Source organism: Salvelinus namaycush, chromosome 3 (assembly GCF_016432855.1).
Source record: "Salvelinus namaycush isolate Seneca chromosome 3, SaNama_1.0, whole genome shotgun sequence".
NCBI lineage: Eukaryota > Metazoa > Chordata > Actinopteri > Salmoniformes > Salmonidae > Salvelinus > Salvelinus namaycush.
In genome coordinates, this window is record NC_052309.1 from 8,998,998 (window position 1) to 9,006,011 (window position 7,014).

Genomic DNA, 7,014 nt, shown 5'->3' on the forward strand with positions numbered 1-7,014 from the left:
GACTAAGGCGAAAGGAGACGCGGCCACTACTTCCCTCCATTCTACTGGCCAATGTAAAATGGATGACCTCAGATGGCGGATTTGCTATCAACTGGACACTCTGGTAACAGCAAAATTCTCTGTTTTTCTAAAACGTGTGTCCACATCACTGAGAAAGGTCCTCTCACACCAGAACAAAGGGACGGCCATGCCTCTTCTTCCTTTGAACTTTTACAGCTGCACCATCGAGAGCCTCCTGACTTTCTATTCTAGGTGGTGCGGTTTCTGCAGTGACACATGTTGGCTTTTGCTCAAATAGCTATTGATTGCTATCAAAGGTGGCTGGCTCTAGCCTCAATGAGAACAGGTCTGGGGTCGGTGTGTGTGTGTATTATGTGTGTGTATGTGCGTGCATGTGTGTGTGTGTGTGTCACGTCTGGCACATTCCCACTGTTTCTGAGTGCTTTAGCATTTCAGAGAGCTGTTTTCTCTCAGCACCGTGCCGATCAATACTGCTATCAGTCTATCTGGCCGTTAATACTGAATACAAAAACCAGAAATGTCTCACCCACAGGCTCAATGCCAAATAAATATTTGTTCATAATTCCCTGTCCTAAAAAAAACGTGTCTGTCCATTTCAATGATTTAAATCAGGGACGGGGTAACTTTGATGGGAGTTGGGGGGGGGGGGGGGGGGAGGCACAAAAATCTGAACTCATCACGTGGAGCGGCAGCGACTCGCGGGTCTGCGTACCCACATCTATACCCGGGTATACAGTCAGAGCCGGTCCTAGCCTTTCGGGGGCCCTAGGTGAAATGTTGTTGCCCCTCCACCCCGACCATGATTACACGTTTAGTTTGCTGGCTAAACTAATTTACCAATCTGACATTTTGTTAGCTGACAATTGAGTGACTGTCAGTGACTGACATGGTTAATTGAGTGACTGTCAGTGACTGACATGGTTAATTGAGTGACTGTCAGTGACTGACATGGCTAATTGAGTGACTGTCAGTGACTAACATGGTTAATTGAGTGACTGTCAGCGACTGCCATGGTTAATTGAGTGACTGTCAGTGACCGACATGGTTAATTGAGTGACTGTCAGCGACTGCCATGGTTAATTGAGTGACTGTCAGTGACCGACATGGTTAATTGAGTGACTGTCAGTGACTGACATGGTTAATTGAGTGACTGTCAGTGACCGACATGGTTAATTGAGTGACTGTCAGTGACTGACATGGTTAATTGAGTGACTGTCAGTGACTGACATGGTTAATTGAGTGACTGTCAGTGACTGACATGGCTAATTGAGTGACTGTCAGTGACTGACATGGTTAATTGAGTGACTGTCAGCGACTGCCATGGTTAATTGAGTGACTGTCAGTGACCGACATGGTTAATTGAGTGACTGTCAGTGACTCACATGGTTAATTGAGTGACTGTCAGTGACTGACATGGTTAATTGAGTGACTGTCAGTGACTGACATGGTGAATTGAGTGACTGTCAGTGACTGACATGGTTAATTGAGTGACTGTCAGTGACTGACATACGAGAAACAATGTTTGAATTCCACCTTGTGTCTTCTACTATTCTAACTCATCATTAAGTTAAGACCCCCCACCGAGTAAAGAAAAATAAATAAATAATAATATATATTTTTGATCTGGTTAATTATTTCAGATATAGTGATGCGACTGCAATACACGTTGCTGAAAGGGTTAATAACAAAAATAACTCGATCCACCCATATTTAACTTGTTTCAAACAACATGCAGCCACCCTGCTGTCAAACAGCAGACGAACACAGGCACTGAAACAACGTCAGCAACGGGGAGGAAAACACGTCTATTTTTAGGGGTTAGAAATAATTACATCATTTGCATGTCAATACTATTTAAACGAATCACAACAAACTGCCCTTTCAGACAAATAAGGTGAAAATCCGATTCCCAAATGGCACCCTATTCCCTATATAGTGCACTACTTTAGACCAGAGCCCTATAGAACCTTGGTCAAAAGTAATGCACTATATAGGGAAAACCTGTTTCCCATGCCAATAAAGCTCCTGAGAGAGAGAGAGAGAGAGAGAGAGAGCGAGAGCGAGAGCGAGAGAGAGAGAGAGAGAGAGAGAGAGAGAGAGAGAGAGAGAGACTCAGACCTAAGAGAATATTTCTTTCCCAAAATGATAATTCAATACAAAGAATTTGAAACTATAGAAGATGAAGAAAAAATCTAATATTTATTGGGTGAAATGGTAGACTACATTATTTCATGGTAGGCTACAGTATTTATTGGTAGGCTACAGTATTTCATGGTAGGCTAAAGTATTTATTGGTAGGCTACAGTATTTCATGGTAGGCTAAAGTATTTCATGGTAGGCTACAGTATTTCATGGTAGGCTAAAGTATTTATTGGTAGGCTACAGTATTTCATGGTAGGCTAAAGTATTTCATGGTAGGCTACAGTATTTCATGGTAGGCTAAAGTATTTATTGGTAGGCTACAGTATTTCATGGTAGGCTACAGTATTTCATGGTAGGCTAAAGTATTTATTGGTAGGCTACAGTATTTCATGGTAGGCTACAGTATTTCATGGTAGGCTACAGTATTTCATGGTAGGCTAAAGTATTTATTGGTAGGCTACAGTATTTCATGGTAGGCTAAAGTATTTCATGGTAGGCTACAGTATTTCATGGTAGACTACAGTATTTCATGGTAGGCTACAGTATTTCATGGTAGGCTAAAGTATTTATTGGTAGGCTACAGTATTTCATGGTAGACTACATTATTTCATGGTAGGCTACAGTATTTATTGGTAGGCTACAGTATTTCATGGTAGACTACAGTATTTCATGGTGGGCTACAGTATTTCATGGTAGACTACAGTGTTTCATGGTAGGCTACAGTATTTCATGGTAGACTACAGTATTTCATGGTAGACTACAGTATTTCATGGTAGACTACAGTATGTCATGGTAGATTACAGTATTTCATGGTAGGCTAAAGTATTTCATGGTAGGCTACAGTATTTCATGGTACCATTTGACACAGAGTGTTTGTGTTGGCTCCATGATCTGGTCAAATTAATATTATCCTTACACAAAGTTTCCCGAAGCGGAGAGGCACCCAAACCTGCTAACAGCCACTACTTAAACAAACATATTTGTATAATCAAGTACAGGACTGAATACATCCATCAAATACATGTAAACTCAACAGAACAACGAAGCAGTCACCCTAACCAACAAGTGTTTCAATGAAGAAATGACTACAGCATCTGTGGTGTAGGTTCCCATAAGGAGAAAACCATCCGAGGAGGTATCCACTGTCCTCACACAACAAGCAGGACGATGGCGTAGCAGAGAAAGGGAGGGAAATAACCGCCATAGGCAACAGAAGATACTGTGCTATTACCGAACACTATTTTATCAAGAGTTAAGTTAAACAGTTGTGGAGTTAAGGTGTGATTACATTCATCCCTACTACAAATGATCCAGTCCCAAACCACAGCCCAGATCTCACAGTCTAACCTCTCGGAACCTCTCCTCCCAAACTATATACTTCACATTCTAAAACTCTCTTCCCAAACTATATACTTCACATTCTAAAACTCTCTTCCCAAACTATATACTTCACATTCTAAAACTCTCCTCCCAAACTATATACTTCACATTCTAAAACTCTCTTCCCAAACTATATACTTCACATTCTAAAACTCTCCTCCCAAACCATATACTTCACATTCTAAAACCCTCCTCCCAAACTATATACTTCACATTCTAAAACTCTCTTCCCAAACTATATACTTCACATTCTAAAACTCTCTTCCCAAACCATATACTTCACATTCTAAAACTCTCCTCCCAAACTATATACTTCACATTCTAAAACTCTCCTCCCAAACTATATACTTCACATTCTAAAACTCTCCTCTCTACTTAAACCTTCTATGACAGGTTTAAAGTTTTGAATCTGTTACAGCCACCCTCTGCCGCCTTTCTCTCCCCTGACAAGGTCCTTCCAGTGAAGCCAGAGAGAGTTAACAGGGTCATCCTTACCGTTTGAACTCTGTGCCCTTCCTTATTAACCCCAGTAGCTCCTTATCTTCCAACCCTCAGCCCTGTACAGTGAGCCAGCTGACTGACCTAGCATCCAGCTGTAGCAGCAGGCTCTGTAGGCCACACCCACGGCTGCAGGGTAAACCCACTATGGTCATGCTGTAGTTTGATTTTCTCTCTCTCTCTCTCTCTGTGTCTGACAGGCCAGGGGGTGGGGCTGACAAGCCAGAGGGTGGAGCTGACAGACCAGGGGGTGGGGCTGACAGGCCAGGGGTGAGGCTGACAGGCCAGGGGGTGGGGCTGACAGGCCAGAGGGTGGGGCTGACAAGCCAGAGGGTGGGGCTGACAGGCCAGGGGTGGGGCTGACAGGCCAGGGGTGTCAGCCCCATAATTGACACATTGGAAAGAATTTACAAAAAAACAGAGCAAACTAGAATGCTATTTGGCCCTAAACAGAGAGTACACAGTGACAGAATACCTGACCACTGTTACTGACCCAAACTTAAGGAAAGCTTTGACTATGTACAGACTCAGTGAGCATAGCCTTGCTATTGAGAAAGGCCACCATAGGCAGACCTGGCTCTCAAGAGAAGACAGGCTATGTGCACACTGCCCACAAAATGAGGTGGAAACTGAGCTGCACTTCCTAACCTCCTGCCCAATGTATGACCATATTAGAGACACATATTCTCCTCAGATTACGCAGACCCACAAAGAATTCGAAAAGAAACCCAATTTTGATAAACTCCCATATCTACTGGGTGAAATACCACAGTGTGACATCACAGCAGCAAGATTTGTGACCTGTTGCCACAAGAAAAGGTCAACCAGTGAAGAACAAACACCATTGTAAATACAACCCATATTTATGTTTATTTATTTTCCCTTTTGTACTTTAACCATTTGCACATCATTACAACACTGTAAATATACATTATATGACATTTGTAATGTCTTTATTCTTTAGGAACTTCTGTGAATGTAATGTTTACTGTTCATTTGTATTGTTTATTTCACTTTTGTTTATTATCTTCTTCTCTTGCTTTGGCAATGTTAACATATGTTTCCCATGCCAATAAAGCCCCTTGGATTGAATTGAGAGAGACACACAGAGAGCGAGACAGAGAAACAGAGAGACACACAGAAAGAGAGAGACAGACACAGAGAAACAGAGAGACAGAGAACTATCTTGTTATCTGTAAGTGGTGCATAGTGCTGCAGGCCATGCGCTGCCTGGGGGAACAGAGAGAGCGTATCAGACAGGAAAGTGATGGAGGAAGTGGGTTAGTTTTACCAGAGGATGATCTGGGATTAACTAGGGCAGGGGCTCTTCCTGTTTCCATGTCAAGTACTGTACCTGTCAGAGGAAGAAGAAACACACGCTCCTTTCCCTCTCTTCTCTGCCTTGTCATGCATGGTTTCCATAGTTACGGCTCAGAGAAAGAACAGGGAAATACTGTCTGATTGTCAATATTATTTTCCTTGATGTTCTTCTAGTCTGATTTCCCCACTCTAGCATTTACTGTCAACTTGGTATTCTGACCTGAGTTTGAGACACAGGGCTGTCAGCTAGATAGCCTGACCTGAGTATGAGACACAGGGCTGTCAGCTAGATAGCCTGACCTGAGTATGAGACACAGGGCTGTCAGCTAGATAGCCTGACCTGAGTTTGAGACACAGGGTTTCCAGCTAGATAGCCTGACCTGAGTATGAGACACAGGGCTGTCAGCTAGTTAGCCTGACCTGAGTTTGAGACACAGGGTTTCCAGCTAGATAGCCTGACCTGAGTTTGAGACACAGGGTTTCCAACTAGATAGCCTGACCTGAGTTTGAGACACAGGGTTTCCAGCTAGATAGCCTGACCTGAGTTTGAGACACAGGGCTGTCAGCTAGTTAGCCTGACCTGAGTTTGAGACACAGGGTTTCCAGCTAGATAGCCTGACCTGAGTTTGAGACACAGGGTTTCCAACTAGATAGCCTGACCTGAGTTTGAGACACAGGGTTTCCAACTAGATAGCCTGACCTGAGTTTGAGACACAGGGTTTCCAACTAGATAGCCTGACCTGAGTTTGAGACACAGGGTTTCCAGCTAGATAGCCTGACCTGAGTTTGAGACACAGGGCTGTCAGCTAGATAGCCTGACCTGAGTTTGAGACACAGGGCTGTCAGCTAGATAGCCTGACCTGAGTTTGAGACACAGGGCTGTCAGCTAGATAGCCTGACCTGAGTATGAGACACAGGGCTGTCAGCTAGATAGCCTGACCTGAGTTTGAGACACAGGGTTTCCAGCTAGATAGCCTGACCTGAGTATGAGACACAGGGCTGTCAGCTAGTTAGCCTGACCTGAGTTTGAGACACAGGGTTTCCAGCTAGATAGCCTGACCTGAGTTTGAGACACAGGGTTTCCAACTAGATAGCCTGACCTGAGTTTGAGACACAGGGTTTCCAGCTAGATAGCCTGACCTGAGTTTGAGACACAGGGCTGTCAGCTAGTTAGCCTGACCTGAGTTTGAGACACAGGGTTTCCAGCTAGATAGCCTGACCTGAGTTTGAGACACAGGGTTTCCAACTAGATAGCCTGACCTGAGTTTGAGACACAGGGTTTCCAACTAGATAGCCTGACCTGAGTTTGAGACACAGGGTTTCCAACTAGATAGCCTGACCTGAGTTTGAGACACAGGGTTTCCAGCTAGATAGCCTGACCTGAGTTTGAGACACAGGGCTGTCAGCTAGATAGCCTGACCTGAGTTTGAGACACAGGGTTTCCAACTAGATAGCCTGACCTGAGTATGAGACACAGGGCTGTCAGCTAGTTAGCCTGACCTGAGTTTGAGACACAGGGTTTCCAACTAGATAGCCTGACCTGAGTATGAGACACAGGGCTGTCAGCTAGTTAGCCTGACCTGAGTTTGAGACACAGGGTTTCCAACTAGATAGCCTGACCTGAGTATGAGACACAGGGCTGTCAGCTAGATA

General features: G+C 44.1%; 1 protein-coding gene across 1 annotated transcript in view; it reads right to left on the bottom strand.

Annotated features, from left to right (window-relative positions):
• The window catches only part of rab27b (RAB27B, member RAS oncogene family), a 42,745-nt gene extending 38,639 nt beyond the window's left edge, over positions 1–4,106 (bottom strand). The window contains exon 1 of the mRNA XM_038988794.1: positions 4,039–4,106. The gene's annotated coding sequence lies outside the window, so the exon portion shown is untranslated. The remainder of the gene's footprint in view (positions 1–4,038) is intronic.
• Between the last annotated feature and the right edge of the window lie 2,908 nt (positions 4,107–7,014).